At 36.1% G+C, this 25,603-nt stretch overlaps 2 non-coding genes across 2 annotated transcripts; both read right to left on the minus strand.

Moving 5' to 3' along the window:
• Positions 1-529: 529 nt before the first annotated feature.
• LOC141662689 (small nucleolar RNA R71) lies at positions 530-636 on the minus strand. The gene has a single exon (XR_012550790.1). It is a non-coding gene; the product is annotated as a small nucleolar RNA R71 (small nucleolar RNA).
• Positions 637-21,493: 20,857 nt separating this feature from the next.
• On the minus strand, positions 21,494-21,600 carry LOC141662183 (small nucleolar RNA R71). The gene has a single exon (XR_012550309.1). It is a non-coding gene; the product is annotated as a small nucleolar RNA R71 (small nucleolar RNA).
• Between the last annotated feature and the right edge of the window lie 4,003 nt (positions 21,601-25,603).

Here is a 25,603-nt window from a genome sequence, read left to right on the forward strand (position 1 = left end):
TGTTTGTGATTCAGGTTCTCTAGAGAGCGTTTATACTAACACATTCTCGATCTCGCAAGAGAACACTGGATAAAACGGAGGAAGAAGTCGAAGTAGTTGAAGGGGTTTTTGAAAAAGTTGAAAAAGAAGTTGTTATTGCAATGGGAGAACCAGTAGAAAATCTGAAAGCTTTGATGGATTATTATCAGCCGAAGATCAATGATATTCAGTCTAGCATTATCAGACCATCCATCGCGGCTAACACTTTTGAAATCAAATCTAGCATGATTCAGATGGTGCGGAACTCAGTCCAGTTTGGGGGTTCTTCATTGCAAGATCCTTACATGCACATTCGATATTTTATCGAATCTGCGACACTTTCAAGTTCAATAATGTTACTGAAGATGCTATAAAGCTGAGGCTTTTCTCATTCTCTCTGAGGGACAAGGCTAAGTGTTGGTTACATTCTTTACCACCAGGCTCTACTACTACTTGGAAAGATCTTGCTCAGAAGTTTCTTATTAAATTCTTCCCTATGGCAAAGACAACTGCAATCAGGAACGCTCTTACTCAATTTGCACAACAATCGGGAGAGTCTTTGTGTGAAGCTTGGGAGCGCTACAAGGAGATGCTTAGGAAGTTTCCTTATCAAGGGTTGCCTGACTGGATGATTATCAACTGCTTTTATAATGGTTTGGGATCACAGTATAGACCCTTGATCGATGCAGCATCAGGTGGAGCCTTATTGGCTAAAAGCTACGATGAAACTTATGTGTTGATTGAATTGATGGCTGCTAATGAATACCAGAACCCAACTCAAAGGCTACATCAAGGCAAGGTAGCAGGAATTCTAGAAGTAGATACAGCTACTGCTATAGCTACTCAGCTTCAGGCTTTAGCGATGAATGTGGATTCAATGGCTAATTATGGAGTTAATCAGATCACAAGTGTTTGTGAGCTTTGTGCTGGTGCGCATTGTAACACCCCCAAATCCGGGGTCGGGGATTCGGGTTGTCACGAGTTCCATTTCCCTTATCAATACTTAATCTTAACAGTCAACCAACTACTGAGTACTGTGACCCCACAATATACGCACACACACACACCACAAGTTATAGTCTCAGAGATGAATACCAAAAATAACACAAGTCATTTTATTCCACAATTATAAACCGTTAAACCTTAAAAGGGTTTTCTGAATAAATTTACATTTCTTTGCCATTATTACAATTCATATAGATACATAAGTCTGGTGCATCAGAAGTTGAAAGTCTAGCCTATTTGTAATTTCTACCTCAGCTATAGTGGCATCAACGCTTCCAGAAAACTGGGGAACGTTTCCTAACCACTTGCGAATTGGAAGCTTGGTCCTGTTCATCTTTTCTATCTGTTGTTGTGTGATGAAAGAAGAAAGAAAGGGTGAGCAACAAGCCCACCGAAATAATATGTATAATAATTAACAATATATGAGCATTCTCATAGTACTCATGAAAGTCTTGGTCAAGAAAAAATGAACCAAACTGATATCTTAAGACGACCAAGTCACAAAATATTCAGTATATATATACATATATACTTTTCACAATCTTTGAAATCCTCTGACATGTATAATGTACATAGAGTTCCAGTTTATAACTGTATAAAAATATCATTGCAAGGTGATCTCATATATCTAACCTTGTCTCAACATTTTTCTGAAAGTCTTTGACATGCACAAGATAATCATTTACTAGATATAAGTTTAAAAGATGAAGTTACAAGATACTCCAATATACTTATATCTTTTCCGAATACTACTTGAACTACCACCGTTCAATGTATAAATAGTCCATCCCATAGATTAAGCTACAAGACAAAACTTGTAAAGAATCAATCTTTAAAATATCATCAAAATAAAATGAAGTTACAAGATACTTCATTTGATGCAAACATCATTTTGAAAACTCGACCCTGCCAACACTCAACAATCGCCCAACCGTAGCCTTTCTATCGAAGTGCTCTGGGTAGTGTTGCAGAAATATCCAATTGGATGATGAACTCATTACGGGAGTTTGCCATGCCAGGAAGACCACTTACGATGATCAGTCGTAGTTGTACAACCCCACTATTTTCTACATTTAGAGGAGAACCTGTCGGATTAACTTATCAACCGAACACTGGACTCCTAAGTAATGGACCGTCTTAACGGAACTTCTAGGCCATTTGGGCCAATATAATAAGGCTGGGCCGGCGCCACTCGACCACTTATGCCACTCCTAGTTCAGATGAAATCCATGACTCTGAAACGTAAAGCTTGTCCCCCCTTTCCCCAAGTAGAAACTTGTTGATACGGCTCCACCAAGAAGTCATATCTAGTTGGAAAGGAAAACTCACCGATATTTCCCAGGCGGTACCTGTTAATGGATTAACTTGTTCCAAGAATTTTACTTCCCGAGTGTTGGGTAAGTAATCAAAAACTCTTTTATCAAAACAACAACCTTGTTGCGAATATAAAATACACCACAGAGCCGGATCCCTCAGGTTTTGAGCGAGTATTTAAATCCCCTTCGAAAGGAAGATCTTAAATATAAAAAAAATGAGTTTTGGGATCCGCCCTAACCTTTAAAAATCATTTTGAAGACTCGAAAATATTTTTAAGAATGTTTGGAGTAATGCTGATTTAATAAAATAAACCAGTCCCGATATATTAGAAAATATCTGAATATTATTATTTAAATAATATTCCCATAAGGGTGATCCTTATAAAAATAATTGAGGTAGGAGTTTTAAAACTCATAATTGAAATGAATATTAAATAACCAAAGATATACTTATAAGTCCTCGAATGAATATTCAAATAATAATATTCATTAAATAAAATAAACGGAGTCATATGTCCTCGAATGAATATTCAAAATAATATTCATTAATAAAATAGACGGAGTCATAAGCCCTCGAATGAATATTCAAAATAATATTCATTAATAAAATAAAGTTATCGAATAAACCTTATTCGATTCATAGTTTTGAAAACTATATCTATATATATTTATATAAATATATATATATATATATATAATATACTCGGGAACATCGACTCCCGGTTTTAGAAAATGTTCACCTTTGGGTCCCCTATACTAAGTGTATACGCAACTACTGCTTATCTCTAGCATAGGTATTATGCAACTTATAAGCAATTGAATCAATAATATATATCTAGATTACGAAACAGACATGCATATATACCATATCACATGCTCCAATATATCACAAGATTTGCTAATTAACCACCATGCATCTATCACAAGATAATGCATATACATATGTATACATCACAACAACAGTATAACGGGTAGAAAACTTGCCTGAGCGACTGGGGGTGGTAAAAGTCCCGGGATGAGTCTGGTAACCTATAAACCACATATAAGTTGGAATTAAACCAAAGTCGCTTAAGAATCTATACTTTAACCAATTAGACTCTAACGCTCGCTTTGCGCTTAATGATTCTCTTAAGTCGCTCGAGTACCCTCGGCTCCACCATTTTTTATAAATTAACCATTAAGAGTTTTAAGGCGATTATTTCGCGAGTGCCTTATCAACTGCGTAATACGCTTTACATAAATGTTTCATACTCCAATTAGTCATTTAAGGTCTTTAACCAATGATTCAAAGTAAGGCGAGGGGTAATCGTTCATTCGCGAAACGCCGTTACTTAAAACGGTCGTTTCTCCTAAACCGTACATCGGATTCAAACGAACCACATATTAAAACGAAGCTCGTAACATGAACTATCTAATCATGGCAGTGGTCGAAACCTAACAGTGAGTTCTCGGGTCCTGATGTTAAGAACAAAAACAGTCTAAAGTAAATCAGACATTACGACAGCTATGTTTACGCGATTACCTATTTTTATTCTACTCCAAATCAACCACAAACCAACCACAATTCAACCATACAACCAAACTCCATCCATACATCACTACAACAGCCCCAACACCTCAAGTTTTCCAATTTATATTAATCTCAAACATGAACTAAAACTATTCTTAAGTTCATTAACTAATAACCAAGATTTACAACTCCAAAAACATCACAAAACCAACTAATCTCTACATATTCAATCACCATGCTTCTCATGAACTATCCTACTCATAATAAGCTCTTAATATTCAATAACAATGCTAGGTTAAGAGATTATACCTTCCTTGGTGAGTGAGAGTAACTAAGGAGCTTGGAATCACCCTTGAAAGTCCTTACCAAAGCTTAATCTAACCAAAAACACAAGATCAAACAATTTAAATTTCTTGAAAACACTATTCACTCTCTTCTTAAATGATTTATTGAAAGAGATTGTGAAGGAATTTGAAGCTTAAACTCCTAGGATAGCCATAACTAATCATAAGGAACCTTGGATAATTACTTTGCAATTTAACAATGGTTGGATCTTGGATTTTGAAATTTTCCTCTTTGAAAAAGAAGAAAAGCCGAGAGCTTTGTTGCTTGAAATGAAGTCAAGATGTGTTTTTGTGTTTTTGATTTGTTTTGCTTGGTGGCTAGGTTTTTGTTTTTCTTAATTACCCTTTTTACCATGTAAAATTGTGTGGTTAATAATCAACCACACTTCCTTCCTTTTTGGTCATGCTTAGGTCATCAATCTTGTGTCATCTTCCCATGCTTGTCCTCTTCTTATTGGTTTGATGACATCATCCTCACTAACCTCTTTAATTAGCTTCTAATTACTTGGCTAATGACCGATGATCTGTTATACGGTTCGCTTAACTTTCGTTCTCGTTTATCGTTTGAGGGATCATACCCGGGATCTCATTACTTGGGTTCCCTTAACCTTTCTCAATACATTATATTCCTTTTATGATCCTCTCTTATAATCCTTGAATTTAAATCTTTTTTATCATGTTCCCTTATACTCAATTCTTTTGATATCTGGTGGATTTTCGGGAAAAATCAAAGTGTTCGAATTTGGATTCTGACGATCTTTACATACACTTATATCCCATATAAAGTACTAATAAGACCTCAGAATAAGAATAGAAGAACCCCTACATAGTGTGGCATGGAAAGTTTTCTTATCCAGCATAATCAGCAAAACACTATTCATAAGGGTTATTAAAAGTTCAAAAATTTTGGGGTTATTACAGTCTCCCCTCCTTAAAAGGATTCTGTCCCGGAATCAGGAAAAATGAATAGGGATACTTTCTTAGCATTGCACTTTCTAACTCTCAAGTCAATCTTCCCACATTGTGGTTCTACCATTAAACTCTGACTAGTTTGATAGCCCTTCTCCCAAGCACTTGTCCCTTTTCAATCTATAACCCTTCCTGGTTGCTCCATATAAGTTACGTTTGGTTACATGTCTATGCGCTCATATGCCCCTATTTGTCTGGCATCCGAATTATACTTCCTTAACATTGATACGTGGAACACGTTATGAATTTGCTACAGGTTCGGGGGTAGGGCTAGCTCGTATGCTAACTTCCCAATACGTCTTAATATATCCAAGGGTCCAACAAATTGTAGACTTAGCTTTCCTTTCTTTCCGAACCTCATCAATCTTTTCCAAGGGATACCTTTAACATCACTAGGTCCCCTATTTCATAATACTCTTTGTCCTTTCGAGTCAAATCAGCATACTTCTTATGTCCATCTTGGGCTACTACCGGCCGTCCTCTGATTAGATCTTTTGTATCCTTGGTCCTTTGAACTACTGCGGGTTCGAGCATCTTGTGCTCTACAACTTCATCCTATCATAAGGGAGATCGATATTGTCTTCCCTCAAGGATCTCATAAGGCGATACCTCGATACTGACATACGATCGATTATCGTGAGATAATTTAATCCGCGTTAAGTGATCATTCCAAATTCTTTCAAGTCTATTGCACCGGCTCTCATCATAGCTTCTAGCATTATAGCTTTTGCTTCTCACTACCCATTGTTTTCCAGTTCGTAGTCGTTACTATCTTCCGTACATAATACTATACTGGTTACACTTTTGCTCGTTAGCGTTCTACAACCTTTTAATAACCACTTCAACCTTAGTATCACGAACGTGTTAGAATCAGAATACCACCGCACTGATACTACTCCTTTCTAGCTGCTTCTATCTTCGAAAGCTTGATCCATCATATAGAAGTAAAGGAATTTGTTGAGAGATCACTATGATCATGAACACTTGTTATATTGCATAGTTAGTACAGAAGGTGGCCAGCCTTTAGTACTTGAAGAGCAATTAAACAACATGTGGTATCCTACTAGGCTTCTATCACACAGATAGATAGTCATTCGGCAATACCTCCCCTTCTGGAAGGGTTGTTCTTCTCAGCTTATATGAAATGAAAAGGAGAGAAAATAACGAATTGAAGAGAATTGTATATATATAAAATATACTGCCACAAAAAATCTGGCTTGGAATCTACCCCTGAACTATAAAGGTTTATCATTGGAGAACAAAATATATACGCATATATATCAACATCAAGTATTACAACATCGTATTTTACATGCCTAAATATTTTTGCTATTCCGTCCATCATTCTATGGACCGATGCCCTTCCTCGAGCTTATACACAATCACCTTTGAAACTCCCTTGACATCGAAAATCGAATCTGGGATCTCATTCTAGACATCATCGTTACTAGAATACTATGCTTACACTGCAACCTTCCTCGTATAGTAATACGACTCTCTATTGATAAGAAGGAATAAGTATTCAATAGGTAGATAATCGACTTAATTAGTCTATCAATGATAACTTATACATCACCACAACCCGGTTAGTGGTACTCAATCTCAACATTCATTACCATACAACTCTCGCGGTTGTAATCGGCTCATTATTCAAAGAGTCGTTGATGCAATACTATAGTCCACCACGGACCTACGGTAGTCATTCGTTTTCCTTGGAATCTTAATAGCTAACCATACGGAGTCCATACCTGTCATATCGAATTCTTCTAAGGAGTTAACATAATCCCCATTCATAATTCATGAAGAACACTCCAGATCCTGACGTACTTTCATGACATCAAGCAGATAAAATTGCAGAAGAGTTTCAATCAAAGCAACGATAGCAGGTTAATATCATTCTTAATCATATGCCTTCAATAGAAGACTTAATTCAACGTTTAGTCCTTTTTGAAACATGGTCCTGGATTATTCTCAAGATAGGACCTTCTAAGATAGATAGCCTGCTCATGGCGATTACACGAATTAAACCTTTACCAACTACTATTACGGTTGGGTATTGCACAGTCATCAGAAGGAATATCAATCTTCCAAACCATAATACAACCTTTACGGCTTCAACCATCATCACTGTATTCCTCTAGCACGAGCGCCTATAATTGCTCTCTTACACTTAAAGTGTCGGCCACCTCTTTGGCCTTTCCGGATAGTAAAATTTCCTTACAATCAATGTCGTTTGAACGATCTCCAACTAAATTTTCTACCTCATTTCCAATCACTGCTTGTGTGAAGATGTTTTCCTTAAAATCTGATGTGTAAAAAAAAATACCACCATTTTTCCATAAGTTATTGCCTCAGTCTTTAGAGGTTAATCATTGTCACGACTGACTCTCGATCATACTTAGGACGTCTCTTATCTTGGGTCCTTCTTGTTTTCACCATTCTTGACCTTCGTTGAGTTCAATCTATACTTTCTCATGGTTTAACATGTGCCCCACTTGGCATTATTTTTATTACGTCATATTTCCTTTATCAAAATTTATATTCTTGAGAATTTTGAATATTACCTTTCTCCTTGTAAAACCTCTAAGGTTATCCTTGAATCGTTCCTCCTGTATTCCCTAGATACAGGGCATATCAAAATACCCTTTACTAATACTAGAACCATTGGCTATATGTTTCTGAAAAATTTCTCCAATGATACTTAAAGGTTGTTATTACCTTAATCCTTTCCAATTCATACTGTCAAAACTCATACTATCCCTATTAAGGGTGAAATGCCAACCTTTATGCATTCCCCTAGGATTCATTTTAAGTTACCGATGTTCTATCTTTAATTCCACCTTTAAAAAGGTACATGCATCCTCCATGGATAAATTAAGTCATATATCCCTGATAAGGGTGTCTTATTCAATCATTCCCACCTCGATAGTATATGCCTAATTTCACATTAACATCTGTATTCAAAATGAGGTCAATCAATATGGCCTCCAAAAGATAACTACGATTATCTACTTTTCTTGCTTGATTTGTTAACGATAACAAGGATGTTCTGGAAGATATTGGTCGTGTTCAACGTGAACTTCTTCTTAATAATTCTGTATTTACTTTTGTTGTTTATCTCAACAGTCATCTCAATGTTGGGATATCTCTCATACCTGGCGTCTCCCTTCCTGGGTATCAAGCCACCAGTCTTACACTTCACATTCTTGAAGGTCACTTCCTTCATCCAATTTTCCTAATTTCTTACTTCCTTGTCTCCTCAGTCTATCCGCGTCTCATTATTTATCCTTCGAACTATCTCAAGGTTTCCTCGAATCCTCCCAACTTACAGGGGATAAAATATATGTATCTCTTATTCCTTCAACCATCAATTTAACTCATGGTGAATCACCTTCATCCTGACGATTACATACTTTTCTATTTCTATTGCTACGAGTCTTTAGGGTTTCCTCATACCCAACTTCCTTATTATTCCTCAAACTCTATTGCCTTTATATTCCTTTCCACTTCAGTTTCTTTTTATTTTCCTTTCTCTTATCATTATTTCATGAACCAACACAACATAAGCATTGATTTCAAACATCCCGTCATTCTGGATTCGTGTCCTCAGAACGAATCTTGACAACTTTTACAACTTAGATTCATAATTCATCATACTCGTCCGCCTTTGTTCTGGCTCTAAAGCTTTTACACTATCTCCATAAACTTGGGAAGTACTTTCCTGAAAACAATTGACTGAACTTTAATCAGTTTATTATAACCTCTGGCTCCGTGCCTTCCTTGGACTTTCACCAGCGGGTGGCCTCTCTCTTAGGAGGGTAAGTGACAAAAACAGTTTTTGGTGATTCGTAACTCATTTAGAATCTCAAATGATTCCTATATTTCCTTTAGCCAAGCTCTTGACTCGACTGGGTCAGCTTGTTCTTTGGAACTCTGAGAGCTTAGCGACTTAAAGGACCAGAAAGAATTTCTCACCGCATTGTTTTCTCAGTGTGGTGGTTGGGGATAATAGTCTAAGTTCTTTTTAGACAGGTCCATGAATTGCCGTATAGGAGTACCGTCTCGGGTCTCCTTTCCTTACTTGACCTTCTGTTTCCTTAGTATGAAATGTTTCATCCTTCTCCCATACTTGGAGTTATCTTATACGTTAAAATCCTTGTTTTCCACTTCATTATGTTCTGGGTTCCTTATATCTTAATTGCGACCTCCCTGATTATCACATTCAAGGTTTGCCCCTAATCTTATTCCTTGTGGGGGCATAATACTTGGAAATTTTTTGAGAATCTCTGGATATTTGTCTTACTTACTTTGCTTAAGTCTTTCCCTCATTCAGTCCTTGCATGATTGCAAATTATGAATTCTCAAGTTCTATAAACTTCATGACACTCTCTTAAGTGTTAATAGTGCAATTAACAATATAAACTTATCACAAACAAACTGATCTGAACTGAAATTAACGAATATATACATAACCATTTGTTCGAGGGTACAACAACTGAACACATTAAAGAGAATTACATCATTTGATCTGATCGCTTCTATCCCAAAAGTACTACCATAGATAATCATCTACTCATTAAAACTAATCATTCATAACTTAGGCTAATCCTCCAAAAGCGGTGCTATATGAAACCCTTGTCTGATTGCCCAGACCCTACACACTATTATGGATCAACAAATGCGGGCACGCACGACATCCCTAACCTGCTCCATTAAGGCGGTGATGAGGTCTAAGATAGTCGCAAGTAGAGCTGGATCAATCTGACCCTCAAGATGGCCTCTAGCTGTAATTCAGGTGGTAGCCTCAATCCTTTCCATGCTATAAGCTAATCCTGCCGGAAGTACCCCGCCCTCAATTCTTGGTGCAGTAAGTCGGTCCAATAGATCACTTCTAACATTACGGGCCTCAGACAGGCCACCCCAAGTCATATGATAATTGGCGATAAGAGAAGCCTGAGTGGTAGCATCTAGCAGTCCATGGGGTGCAGGTGGTGCAGACCCAGGAGATCCAAATGGATAACCAAGCACGGTATCAGGTGACAATGGTGCAGGAGATAAAGGTGGCATTTCCTCAGTAGGTGTTGGGCTCTGTACAGGGGAGGGAACAGGAATTGGTGGAACCTCATGGATGTCTTCAGGAACCTCTGGAAGAGGGTCTGATACTGGTATAATTGGTGTCATGGAAGGCCCTACTCCTTCTGCCCTCATTAACCTTTGTGCCCTTGGTAACTCTTCGTCCTCTAGTGCCACCCTCGCGGCCATTCTTGCTCTGATAGTCGCCCTGACTACGGTCATCAATTCCTCAGCGGTCCTCTGTTCATTCTCGTTAGGATCCTCCACAAGATCCTCCTCAGCAACAATCCCTTTTGGGATAACATCCTCAACCGCAACATTCTCAATATGAATCTCATCCGGTCCCTCGTTAGGGTACTCTATCGGATTCACAATTTGATCTCCAACATGTAATAAAACATCCTCATGCTGATGCTCCTGAACCTCAGGGTTCGATGCCCCGCTGCCCTATACGAGAACGAACTATGTAACTATCATAATATTTATAAGGGTTCCCGTAAGGGTTTTAACTGTCAGTACTACGTTAGGTAGCCCGACTATGAACTTGGCAAGAGTTCTTATTATCTTAGTGAACTTATTATCTTAACGTCACATCATCTCTGAGGTTTATAACGCTTGGATCTGATACCATTTCTGTAACACCCCCAAATCCGGGGTCGGGGATTCGGGTTATCACGAGTTCCATTTCCCTTATCAATACTTAATCTTAACAGTCAACCAACTACTGAGTACTGTGACCCCACAATACACACACACACACCACAAGTTATAGTCTCTGAGATGAATACCAAAAATAATACAAGTCATTTTATTCCAAAATTATAAACCGTTACACCATAAAAGGGTTTCTGAATAAATTTGCATTTCTTTGCCATTATTACAATTCATATAGATACATAAGTCTGGTGCATCAGAAGTTGAAAGTCTAGCCCATTGGTAATTTCTACCTCAGCTATAGCGGCATCAACGCTTCCAGAAAACTGCGGAATGTTTCCTAACCGCTTACGAATTAGAAGCTTGGTCCTGTTCATCTTTTCTATATGTTATTGTGTGATGAAAGAAGAAAGCAAGGGTGAGCAACAAGCCCACCGAAATAATATGTATAATAATTAACAATATATGGGCATTCTCATAGTACTCATGAAAGTCTTGGTCAAGAAGAAATTAACCAAACTGATATCATAATGTGACCAAGTCGCAAAATATTCAGTATATATATACATATATACTTTTCACAATCTTTGAAATCCTCTGACATGTATAATGTACACAGAGTTCCAGTTTATAACTGTATAAAAATATCATTGCAAGGTGATCTCATATATCTAACCTTGTCTCAACGTTTTTCTGAAAATCTTTGACATGCACAAGATAATCATTTACTGGATATAAGTTTAAAAGATGAAGTTACAAGATACTCCGATATACTTATATCTTTTCCGAATACTACTTGAACTACCACCGTTCAATGTATAAATAGTTCATCCCATAGATTAAGCTACAAGACAAAACTTGTATAGAATCAATCTTTAAAATATCATCAAAATAAAATGAAGTTACGAGATACTTCATTTGATGCAAACATCATTTTGAAAACTCGACCCTGCCAACACTCAACAATCGCCCAACCGTAGCCTTTCTATCGAAGTGCTCTGGGTAGTGTTGCAGAAATATCCAACTGGATGATGAACTCATTACGGGAGTTTGCCGCGCCAGAAAGACTACTTACGATGATCAGTCGTAGTAGTACAACCCCACCATTTTCTACATGTAGAGGAGAACCTGTCGAATTTACTTGTCAACCGAACACTGGACTCCTAAGGAATGGATCGTCTTAACGGAACTTCCAGGCCATTTGGGCCAATATAATAAGGCTGGGTCGGCGCCACTCGACCCCTTAAGCCACTCCTGGTTCGGATGAAATCCATAACTCTGAAACGTAAAGCTTGTCCCCCCTTTCCCCAAGTAGAAACTTGTTGATACGGCTCCACCAAGAAGCCGTATCTAGTTGGAAAGGAAAACTCACCGATATTTCCCAGGCGGTGCCTGTTAATGGATTAACTTGTTCCAAGAATTTTACTTCCCGAGTGTTGGGTAAATAATCAAAAACTCTTTTATCAAAACAACAACCTTGTTGCGAATATAAAATACACCACATAGCCGGATCCCTCAGGTCTTGAGAGAGTATTTAAATCCCCTTCAAAAGGAAGATCTTAAATATATAAAAAAATGAGTTTTGGGATCCGCCCTAACCTTTAAAAATCATTTTGAAGACTCGAAAACATTTTTAAGAATGTTTGGAGTAATGCTGATTTAATAAAATAAATCAGTCCCGATATATTAGAAAATATCTGAATATTATTATTTAAATAATATTCCCATAAGGGTGATCCTTATAAAAATAATCGAGGTAGGAGTTTTAAAACTCATAATTGAAATGAATATTAAATAACCAAAGATACACTTATACGAAAGTAGGATCTTTCTTTGAATAATCAAAAGTGAGTTTGATTATCGACACATTATTCTTTAATAAAATAAAGAATAATAATTAGTAAATAATCAGAGTCATAAGTCCTCGAATGAATATTCAAATAATAATAATCATTAAATAAAATAAACGGAGTCATATGTCCTCGAATGAATATTCAAAATAATATTCATTAATAAAATAGACGGAGTCATAAGCCCTCGAATGAATATTCAAACTAATATTCATTAATAAAATAAAGTTATCGAATAAACCTTATTCGATTCATAGTTTTGAAAACTATATCTATATATATATAAATATATATATAATATACTCGGGAACATCGACTCCCGGTTTTAGAAAATGTTCACCTTTGGGTCCCCTATACTAAGGGTATACACAACTACTGCTTATCTCTAGCATAGGTATAATGCAACTTATAAGCAATTGAATCAACAATATATATCAAGATTACGAAATAGACATGCATATATACCATATCACATGCTCCAATATATCGCAAGATTTGCTAATTAACCACCATGCATCTATCACAAGATAATGCATATACATATGTATACATCACAACAACAGTATAACGGGTAGAAAACTTGCCTGAGCGACTGGGGGTGGTAAAAGTCCTGGGATGAGTCTGGTAACCTATAAACCACATATAAGTTGGAATTAAACCAAAGTCGCTTAAGAATCTATACTTTAACCAATTAGACTCTAACGCTCGCTTTGCGCTTAATGATTCTCTTAAGTCGCTCGAGTACCCTCGGCTCCACCATTTTTAATAAATTAACCATTAAGAGTTTAAGGCGATTCTTTCGCGAGTGCCTTACCAACTGCCTAATACACTTTACATTAATGTTTCATACTCCAATTAGTCATTTAAGGTCTTTAACCAATGTTTCAAAGTAAGGCGAGGGGTAATGGTTCGTTCGCGAAACGCCGTTACTTAAAACAGTCGTTTCTCCTAAACCGTACATCGGATTCAAACGAACCACATATCAAAACGAATCTCGTAACATGAACTATCTAATCATGGAAGTGGTCGAAACCTAACAGTGAGTTCTCGGATCCTGATGTTAAGAACCAAAACAGTCTAAAGTGAATCGGACATTACGACGGCTATGTTTACGCGATTACCAATTTTTATTCTACTCCAAATCAACCACAGACCAACCACAATTCAACCATACAACCAAACTCCATCCATACATCACTACAACAGCCCCAACACCTCAAGTTTTCCAATTTATATTAATCTCAAACATGAACTAAAACTATTCTTAAGTTCATTAACTAATAACCAAGATTTACAACTCCAAAAACATCACAAAACCAACTAATCTCTACATATTCAATCACCATGCTTCTCATGAACTATCCTACTCATAATAAGATCTTAATATTCAATAACAATGCTAGGTTAAGAGATTATACCTTCCTTGGTGCGTGAGAGTAACTAAGGAGCTTGGAATCACCCTTGAAAGTCCTTACCAAAGCTTAATCTAACCAAAAACACAAGATCAAACAATTTAAATTTCTTGAAAATACTATTCACTCTCTTCTTAAATGATTTATTGAAAGATATTGTGAAGGAATTTGGAGCTTAAACTCCTAGGATAGCCATAACTAATCATAAGGAACCTTGGATAATTACCTTGCAATTTAACAATGGTTGGATCTTGGATTTTGAAATTTTCCTCTTTGAAAAAGAAGAAAAGCCGAGAGCTTTGTTGCTTGAAATGAAGTCAAGATGTGTTTTTGTGTTTGTGATTTGTTTTGCTTGGTTGCTAGATTTTTGTTTTGCTTAATTACCCTTTTAACCATGTAAAATTGTGTGGTTAATAATCAACCACACTTCCTTCCTTTTTGGTCATGCTTAGGTCATCAATCTTATGTCATCTTCCCATGCTTGTCCTCTTCTTATTGGTTTGATGACATCATCCTCACTAACCTCTTTGATTAGCTTCTAATTACTTGGCTAATTACCGTTGATCTGTTATACGGTTCGCTTAACTTTCGTTCTCGTTTATCGTTTGAGGGATCATACCCGGGATCTCATTACCTGGGTTCCCTTAACCTTTCTCAATACATTATATTCCTTTTATGATCCTCTCTTATAATTCTTGAATTTAAATCCTTTTTATCCTGTTCCCTTATACTCAATTCTTTCGGTATCTGGTGGATTTTCGGGAAAAATCAAAGTGTTCGAATTTGGATTCTGACGATCTTTACATACACTTATATCCTATATAAAGTACTAATAAGATCTCAGAATAACAATAGAAGAACCCCTACATAGTGTGACATGAAAAGTTTTCTTATTCAGCATAATCAGCAAAATGTTATTCATAAGGGTTATTAAAAGTTCAAAAATTTTGGGGTTATTACACGCATGAGATAGAGTAGTGTACTATATCAAGTGAATCAGCTCAGTTCGTGAGCAACTTTCAGAGGTCGCAGAAATAAGTTCCAGCCACTTATCATCCCAACAACCGCAATCATCCTAACTTCAGCTGGAGCAACAATCAGAATGCGGTGCAACAGCCTTATCAGCAGTATGCAGAAAAGCAATTCAACCCTCCTGGTTTTCAATAAATGCAATATGTACCAACACAACAACTAAAACTTCAACAACTACCGCATGGAAGTAAAAGTCAATCTAATGAAAAATCTGAATTGGAGGAGTTGAGGCTCATGTGTAAGAGCCAAGCGGTTTCTATTAATGTAATATCCGGGATATATCGTGTAATTATTTTTGATATTATTATGTGTGCCCAGTATCTATTCTGTGAGTTAATTGTTAAGTGTTATCTGTACTTGAATATTCAAAAATAATATTAATTGAGTATTTTAATTTTTATATGTCCAAAATAAAATATAGATAATTGTCATATCTTCCTAATTATTTTTATGTTGGTTTATGGATTTATAAGAATCATATGAAATTTCTAAAATCTTTTTCCGGGTAATTAAAATCTATTTTATAAAAACGGGAACCAACCGACGTCACCCGTTGTTACGTTTTTGGAACCCGAAACTCTTTCGAGAACTCCTTCCTAACCTAATTGTAATATTATGAGCATATTCCATGTTTCGACTTTTTCGATCCGGCGTACGGTTTGTCCTGCGCGGGTCCCGGCGCAACATTTTCGATACAATATTCGTTTCGGTAAATCAATAAAACCCGTATTTTCGATAAACGGGAGCTTTTTATTAAACTATCCGAATTATCACTTCGTAATACGCGTAACCAGGCGCTGAGACCAAGACCGCAGTACAAATTGTACTGATTTGGATAATTATCCCGAAAACCGATACCGTTTGGATCAGTGTTTACAAATAAACGTACCGTTTTATATCCGGAATGATCCAACGGGATACTAATTTTCCATAATTATAAATAGCCTTTTACCGTATTTTATTTTGTATCAAAATCATTTGCAGATAGTTAATTATATAATTTTCAGAGAAAAACCCTAATTACATAAACTGTTCTAAGAATCAAACAACAAAACGAAGGCGTTACCGATCTCTGTTTTTAAAGCTTGAGTAACCAAAACGAAGGATTTGAGGTGTTCTATCAGATTCTGAGCTTTGTTTCACTGCAGAAATCAAGGTTATTTTTCTAAAAATTTATTTATTTTCGAATTTATTTTATTAAAAATATGATTTTTTGTTCGGATGATTGTTTGTATGATTTGATGATTGCATATTGTAGAGCTTGTTTTCCTGATGATTTTCATATGTCATACGTCTGATTTGGAGTTCAATAACATGTTCAAATTTGAGTTTAATTTTCGAATTTCAAAATTAGGGTTCATAACCCGTATGAATGTTTTCAATTGAAATTTGGGGATTTTTGATTCAGGGGTTATTAGCTGTTGATTTATAGTGGGTTGTGTTCCTTATAAAATTTGCAATCGATTGATATATAGCTCGTTAACAGAGGATGCTTGAATCGAAGGGAGTTGTGTTTTAAAGATTTGCGATGTTCGCCGGAAACCGGCGATGTTCTTGGCCAATTTTCGGCCAGAACAGGGATGATTAGAATGTTTTGAATGCATGAACAAGTTCCTGGTATTGTGTAGTGTTGATCTGGAGGTGTTGGTGGGGTGAGGACGCCGGGAACGTGTTCTCCGGCCACCCCCGATTTTCTGGCGACTGAAACTGCAAAATTGCAGTTTAGTCCCTGTATTTTTGAAGATGGTGAAGTTTAGTCCCTGTAGTTTGCAAAGTTTTCAAAAATAGGATTCCTGTTTATAAAATGTTTAAAAATCATATTTCCTATTTATTTTTATTAGAAAAATTCATTTTTAATTTCTGAAAATTCTGAAAATTATTATTTTAATTCTGAAAATTATTTTTAATTCACAAATAAATCTAAATTAATTAGTTAATTAATTTCAGTTAATTTCTAATTGATTAATTGGTCAATTAATTCGAAAATTAATTGATTAATTGATTTAATTAATTATTAATTGATTTTAATTAATTATTTAATTAGATTTAATTATTTAAAAATGATTTAAAAATTCTGAAAAATAGTTTCGAGCTTTAAAATATTATTCTAAATTATTTCCAAGGCTCGATAATTATTCTAAAAATTATTTCGGAGCTAGAATGGGCCAACCGAACCCTGTTTATTAACCCGAAATTGATCCAACGACCCGTTTTAATTTCGAAAAATGTTTTAAAAATCATTTTAAATACCAGAAAGCCTATTTATGACCCGAGATTTCTTTATAAATAATATATCATTGATTATGTGATGTATTATGTGCTACATGTGACTTGTTAATTGACTATCGGTCTATATATTCGGTGTTTACTTGATTATCGCATAACTTTCAATCCGTTAATCGGATTTGGGTAAAACGAAGGGTAGATAGAAGTATGTGTTGAATAGAATTCCGTGAGTAAATTATTGATAGATGCTTATGATATGTGAGCAGAAGAGGCAAGGCGTAGGAAAGGGAAACAGGTAGTTGAGGAGTAAGACGATTGTGATTGAAAGCAAGTGCAGGATAGTAAGCTAATATCAGGCAAGTGTTCTGAACTTTCTCGAGATATTGTAATTCTTGATAGTCTTGTTGACATTGCAAGTGCTTTGAAGCACGGAAACCTAAATTCTGATTTCATTTATTGTTCTTGAGCTATGAACCATATTCTTTCTAAGCCATTAATTATTGTATACCCAAACAAGAACCATAAATCTACGATACTACTCCACAAATACATAGAAACTAAATACCAGACACTGAAATGAACTATTATATTCTCAACCCATGGTATCCTATGCTTTGAAAGCCTAAATCTTTGAAACCCTGAAATATTGATTCCTTTGTTATTCAATTCTTTCATTACCCAGCATCCAAGCTTTTAAATTGCCTTATTGATCCTTACAAGGATTGAAACCCTTTCATTGTTAAACATTTATTGTTGTTAATGATTTCGGTTATTGCTTTTTATTGCATATTCTGTTATTATGTTAGAATTGGATTGTTTTTATAAAATTGTGGACCAGATTCGTGGTCAGATCATATAATGGTCAAGTTAGGCCAATGTGAGCCTTGGATCCAGTAGTTAGAGCAATGTTGTGTGCCTTGCTCGAGGTTAGTGCGTGACTGATCAGCAGCCTAACCTTGGTTTTTAAATTAAAAGTATAATATCCAATTATAAATCATAATCCAATGTTCACTTGATATCATAATCATATTCACCTGATGATCATTATTCTCAGGTTTGTCATTGTGACTTGCTGAGCTAGTTAGCTCATTTGTGTGATGTTGTTTATATTCTTTCCAGTTAAAAAGGAACCAGTTGGTAAAGAGGATCCCCAGTCCAGCGCGAGAGCTAGGGGTTCAGGTTGAGAAAGCTGAGCTAGTAGGCTTTTTTTGGAATAATTTAAGTTTGTAAAAGTTTGTAATAATGTTTAATACTCAGTTTGAATTTGAAATAGTTGGGATTTGAACGGTTTGTAATATATTAGTGTGTTTGGCTTGTGTGCATACTTTAACCTGTTGCGGTCTGTGGTGATTGGTAAGTAGGGTCATTGCATATATTATTATTATTATCTTTATTATTGTTATAAGCAGGTTATAATTAAGGTGTTTGTGTGGACCCCAAACTTCTGACCCGGGTTTGGAGGGCGCCACAATTAAGACCTTGGAAAATCAAATTGAGCAGATTGTCAATGCCTTGCTAAATCGACAACCTGGTACACTCCCTAGTGATACAGAAGTTCCAGGCAAGAGGGAAGCTAAGGAGCAGGTCAAGGCAATTACCTTGAGGTCTGGGAAGGTTGCAAGCCCCGAAAATCTCAAGTTCCAGAATTTGAAGTTATGGCTGAAGAAGAGGTGCAGAAGGAAGAAGAAGTGGAATCAAGGAAGAAAACTGTGGAACACACTCCTCCCGAGGGTAATACATGGGAGAAACAGGTCTATCCTCCACCTCCTTTTCCTAAGAGGCTGCAGAAGAAAAAGTTGGATAAGCAATTTGCTAAGTTTCTGGAGGTGTGTTAAGTGGCATTTATGACACTTATTTATGCTCTAATAAGATTTGAGTTGGTATATTTGTACTCGAGTTATTTGTGTTTTAAAGTGTTTTCAAGTGTTTTTGCATTGCAGGCATTACTTTGTGAATCAGGTGAATTAGCATTGTTTTCATGCTAATATGGTGTTTAGGATGTGTTGGAATAAAAGCTTGAAAGACTGGCTCGAAGCTGCAAGGAATAAAGAAAAGAAAATAAAGTTTTTTTGTAGAAGGTCAGTGTAATATCTTGGATATATCGTGTAATTATTTTTGCTAATAAATAAATATTATGCATGTTCAGTATTTATTATGTGAATTTTTTGTTAAGTGGTATATGTGTTTGGATGTTTAAAAATAATATAAATTGAGTATTTTAATTTTTATATGTCTAAAATAAAATATAGATAATTGTCATAACTTCCTATTTATTTTTATGTTGATTTATGGATTTTATAAATTTATGGATTTTATAAATTCTTTTTTCGAATTCTGGACTCCAGGGAATGCATGGACTGGTATATAAATAGAACTTAGGTCATTATTTATATATATTCAGAGATTCAGAGTTTTCAAGACATCAAGGAAGGAGAAGACGACAAGAGACCTTTTTGGCACAATTCAACAAAGGCGAAGACGATCTAGTTTATTCTTGTGAAACTTTATTTTGAGTTGTAATTTGGATGCTTGTTTCTTGTTTATTTGAATCTATATTCTTGTGTTTACTTTGGTTTATTTATTCGTATAAAGACTACGTTTTCTATATCATGTTTTCATTGGAACCCACGTTGGCGATGAGTTCGATTATGGGCTAATCGTTATCATGGGGTTCTAGCGGATTTATTTATGGATTTCTTTAGTTAAATTGTTTGATGCCTTAGTATGTGGTGATTGTATGATATCCTAGTTATGGTTGTGCTTATTCGTCTTGTGAGTGTCGCGGACTTATATGATAGCGTCTTAATTCTTAATGAAGCGAAATTGAATTTAAGGATTTAGAACTTACCATGTTAGCCTAGGTTCATGTATTTTTATGCATATTTCGTATGTAATTTTACCCATCTTACTTGCCCTATGTAAATACGATAGATAACTTGTGCTTAAACCATTATGTTGTCAAATTCTATAGACATATAGGGTCTCAATATAATTGGTGCCTATTCAGCTTCTATCTCTTTTGTGGATGTCTGGTAGAACTGTACTCGTGCAACGAAAGTTGGCGTTTATCAGTTTCGTGTTGTCCGATTAGTGTCATCACCATTGTATGCTAAGGTTGAGAATGATAAGGCTATTGAATGAAGTATTTAATGAAGTTAGAATTCCATGTTTGTCATATATATTAATCCAGTCTACTTTATTCTCTTAGTTATAATTGTTAGCGTAATTCTTAGTTATAATCAACCTCACTTTGTTATAGTCTTAGCATTGAATAATAACCATACATTGTTGCGTAGGTGCGTAATTTAGATAGTTAATCAATACAGTCTCTATGAGAATGAACTAGAAAAGATTTTATACTACTTGTGAACTCGTATACTTGCGTAAATTATTAGCGCGTGTTTAGTGACTAACAAGTTTTTGGCACCGCTGCCGGGGACTGCAGTGTTAATTACTAGTTTATGTGCTTTCCATCATTGATCGTTAAAGTTCATTGACTCAGACATTGTTACTTATTTATTTCCTTGTTTTATTTCAGGTGATCTAGCGAGGGTGTATGCATACGCGTTCGTGTACTCATAAGAGAACATTGGATAAAGCCGAGGAAGAACTTGTGGTAGTTTGTAGGGAAGTTTTTGTGGAAGAAAAGAAGGTAGAATTAGAAGAGAAAGTTGAAGAGCCAATTGTAGTAGCTATGGGTGATCAAGCAGAAAATTTGAAGGCTTTGATGGACTATTCTAAGACTAAGATTAATGACATTCAGTCTAGCATCATTAGACCAGCCATCGCGGCTAACACTTTTGAGATCAAGTCAAGCACGATCCAGATGATACAGAACTCAGTTCAGTTTGGGGGTTCTCCTACCGAAGACCCCAACATGCACATCAGGGATTTCATCGAGATCTGTGACACTTTCAAGTTTAATGGTGTGACTGAAGATGCTATCAAGCTACGACTCTTCCCATTCTCTTTGAGGGACAAAGCTAAGTGCTGGTTACACTCTCTACCGGAAGGGTCTATCACAACTTGGGAAGATCTTGTCCAAAAGTTTCTCACTAAATTTTTTCCCATGGCGAAGACTGCATCAATCAGGAATGCTCTTACCCAGTTTGCGTAGCAAACTGGAGAATCTCTGTGTGAGGCTTGGGATCGATATAAGGAGATGCTAAGGAAGTGCCCACACCATGGCATGCCTTATTGGATGACTATCAACTATTTTTACAATAAATTGGGTCCTACTTCTAGGCCCATGCTTGATGCAGTATCAGGAGGAGCCTTGTGGGCTAAGAGCTACGATGAAACTTATGAACTTATTGAACTGATGGCTGCTAATGAGTACCAGAATCCTTCTCAGAGACTGACTCAAGGAAAAGTTGCAGGAATTCTGGAGTTGGACGCGACAACTGCTATAGCTGCCCAACTTAAGGCTTTGACAATGAAGGGGGACACTTTGGCTAATTATGGAGTTAATCAAATCACCAGTGTCTGTGAGATTTGTGCTGGTTCCCATGAGACTGATCAGTGCGTAATTTCTAATAAATCAACTCAGCTCGTTAGCAACTTCCAGCGATCACAGCAACCTGTGCCAGCCACCTATCATCCAAAAGACTGCAATCATCCTAATTTTAGTTGAAGCAATGCTCAGAATGCGGTTCAACAGCCTTATCATCAGTATTCAGCTAAGTAGTACAAACCCCCTGGTTTTCAGTAACCGCAGTATGCACCAAAACAACAACTCCAGCTGCAACCAGCTAATGAAAAATCTGAATTAGAAGTGTAAGTCATATGTCATAGCCTATTTGTATATTCGAGGATTCAACTCAACTCAAATAAGAATGTAACAAGTAAATAGTGGATCTACCGTCAGAGAGATCTCGCAAAGTAATATCTGTCAAAGGATTCAGAAACAAGGTTCATCTACAGACTTGAGGAGTTAATTCACTGGAAGAAGTTCAAGAAGTTGATCATGCCTCAGTGATATAAATCAAGATCGTGGATTTAATCAAGTGACAGAGATCTCGTCAGAGTATCATTAATTACAAGGATTTAATCTGAAGAAAATCAAAGCGTCAAAGTCAAGATATGAAGAAACGTCACGGAAGTTAGTCACTCATGAACCAGACAGTACATCGAGTGTCAACGTTGAAGTGGTGGAATTGATTCATAATTCTCAGTGATTTTCAGAAGATATTCAGAAGAATGGATGCTGCTCAGGGTTAGTATTAATTCTCTATTAATTAATTAAGTCATATAATTTAATTAAGAAAATAAATTATATCTGCAAAGATTAATTTATTGATTAATTAAATTAATTGATTAATTAATTCAGAATTAATTTTAGGAATTTTCAGAAGCTTAATTGGATTAAATTCAATCTTAAATCAGCAAGACAATTGAAAATGAACTAGAATGACAATCTGGATGGTCATACCGATTGTCATGCCAGTTCAAAAGATTGTCCTACCGATTGTCCTGCCAGTTCAAAAGATTGTCCTACCGATAGTCATGCTGGTTCAAACGATTGTCTTGCTAGCTCAAAAGGATAGTCTCACCGATTGTCATACAAGCTTAAAGGATTGTCATTCCAATTCAATTAATTCGGCTGTTGATAAATAGAAGCAGAAGTCATTCAACTAAAAAACTCTCAATCATACAGAACACATTCAAGAACAAAGAAAAGAAAGCAGCCGCCTTGAAACTTTCTATTTTCTTCTCTGCTTACATCAAGATCAAAATTCTAGTTTGTTAATGTTAAATCCAAACCACTAGAATTATTTATCTTGTTCTTGTGTAACAATCTAGCGGATCAAAATCCCTAGAACTTAATCTCAAATCGCGTTTAGCATTTGATTCTAATTATTGCAAAAATAGAAAAAGTTCATGTCGAATTTATTCTAGATTTGTGATAATTGATTTGAGATTAATACCTTGTAATCGATACAGTTGTTGTAACACCTTTCAAGTTTAATAATATTTTTATTTAACTTGAATTTTGTTTCACATTTTTTATTCCGCATTTATTCGATTATTTGGTACTGTTTGTATTCAACCCCCCTTCTACAAACACATTGGGACCTAACAATTGATATCAGAGCCTTCTGATTAACGAACAAATCAAGATCCTAGACTTTTGTGATTTTTCAACTCTTTGAATTTTTATTCATTCAAAAATTCATAATGACTTCACACAAAGTTGGAACCGTTAAAATTCCACAATTTGATAATGAGAATTATATTATGTGGAAGAAGAAGATGCTCTTATTTTTACAAGTTGCAAATCCCAAATATTCAAACTTGTTAAAGAAGGGTCTAAAAACTCCGATGGTTATTGAACCGGAGGTAATAATAGATGGTGTGGTGACTACTAAAGCTAGAACCTATCCAAAAGAGCCCGAAGATTTTACTCCTGCTGAGAAGGAAGAAACCTCCTTGGATGCCAGCCTTCAATTAATATTAATTGATTCCCTTGATCCTTTGATGAACAGACATGTGATGAACTGTCAAAATTCTAAACACATGTGGGAAACTATTGAGGTAATTAATGAAGGCACAGAGGAAGTTAGGGAGAACAAGTTGGAAATCCTAACCTCTGAATATGAACATTTCAAATCAAATACAGGAGAAGGAATTACTGAAGTGTTTGAGAGGTACAATGCGTTGATCAACAACCTGAACATCAATGGAAAGTATTATTCAATCAGGGAGGTCAACAAAAAGTTCCTTTTAACACTACCAGCTCATCTTGAACATAGAATCACTGCCATTAAAGAAGCTAGAGATCTGAGTGAGATTTCTTTGGACAGGCTCTATGGAGTGTTAAAAACCTATGAGTTGGAGCAGATTCAACAGAAGGAAGTCTACGGGAATGATAGAATGGTCAGCACATCTACTGCACTTGTAGCTGAAGGTCAACAACAACAACAATCTCAACAGTTAGAAAGAATGGTACAGTTTTCCAAGGGTGAGGAAAATGAGTTAGTAGCAGAATATGATCCTCCTACTACAAATCAATCAAGTGATGATTTTTATTCCTTGGAAGAGCTGGAGCAATTGGAAGATGAATCAATGGCCCAAATTGTCAAGAGATTCTCCCATGTCAGATTCAGGAGGAATCCCAAGCTTAAGTACAAGTCCAACTACAACAAATTCCAGAAAGGTGGATCTTCATCCTCTAACACCAGCAGTGGTGGGTACAAAACAGGAATGGTTGATCGAAGCACCATTAGATGCTATAACTGCAATGAGTTGGGACACTTTGCCACAGAATGTAGGAAGCCAAAGCAAGTAAGAAAGAACTCTGAAAGGGCTTATCTGGCAAAGGGAAGAAGCTGGGATGATACTGACAGTGAAGATGAAGATGAAGGAAATCTTGCTCTTATGGCTATTGATGGAAAAGCTTCATCATCAAGAATAGAGGTAAAACTTTCTGATGCTGAAATGGTTTATCATCTAAGAGGTAACTTAGATTGTGCACGTCGTGATAATGAACTGTTAAGTTTACAGATCACAGACCTTGAGAAAGAGGTCAATGAATTAAGACTTGTGCACATTAATCAAGACAAATTAAAAGAACAGGTATCTTTTCTAGAGAATAGAGTTGACTGTTATAGAAAACTCGAAACTATTCTCAAAGACAAGATCACCGGTCTTGAGACTAAGGTTAGAGCCTACTTCAATTCTTGTTCGAAGGCTAAAGAGTTCTACAGTAAGCAAGTTGTTAATCAAACATCTGGAATAGGTTATGATTACAATGCTGCTATTGGAGAATTAGGCATAAACTCCCCTCCTCATGTCTGTGCTAAAGGGAGGGAAGTACCACATATGCTTAAGGGTGTTGATGAACCCCTCTATAAAGCATCAATTGCTGAACCATTTGATGCGACCTCTTCTGTTATTCAAGAAGAAATACGTGCTGAAGATCTTGCTAATGAGAAGGTTGTTTCCAAGTCAAGTGTGTCGAAAGTTCCAGTCAAAGTTGTGAAAGCAACTGAGACTAACTCAGACACACATGAGTTGGATAACAAAAATGCCATGTCTACCATGCATAAATTGCCTGCTGTTAATCACTCTCATAAAGCATGTGGTATTTCTAATTGTATGTCGTGTGCTTTTAATATGATGTATGCTTATTTTAATGGTAAGCATGTGTCTAATGATAAGACTACTCCTCGTCAGCATGTGAATAACAAGAAAC

Source organism: Apium graveolens, chromosome 5 (genome assembly GCF_009905375.1).
Source record: "Apium graveolens cultivar Ventura chromosome 5, ASM990537v1, whole genome shotgun sequence".
Lineage (NCBI taxonomy): Eukaryota > Viridiplantae > Streptophyta > Magnoliopsida > Apiales > Apiaceae > Apium > Apium graveolens.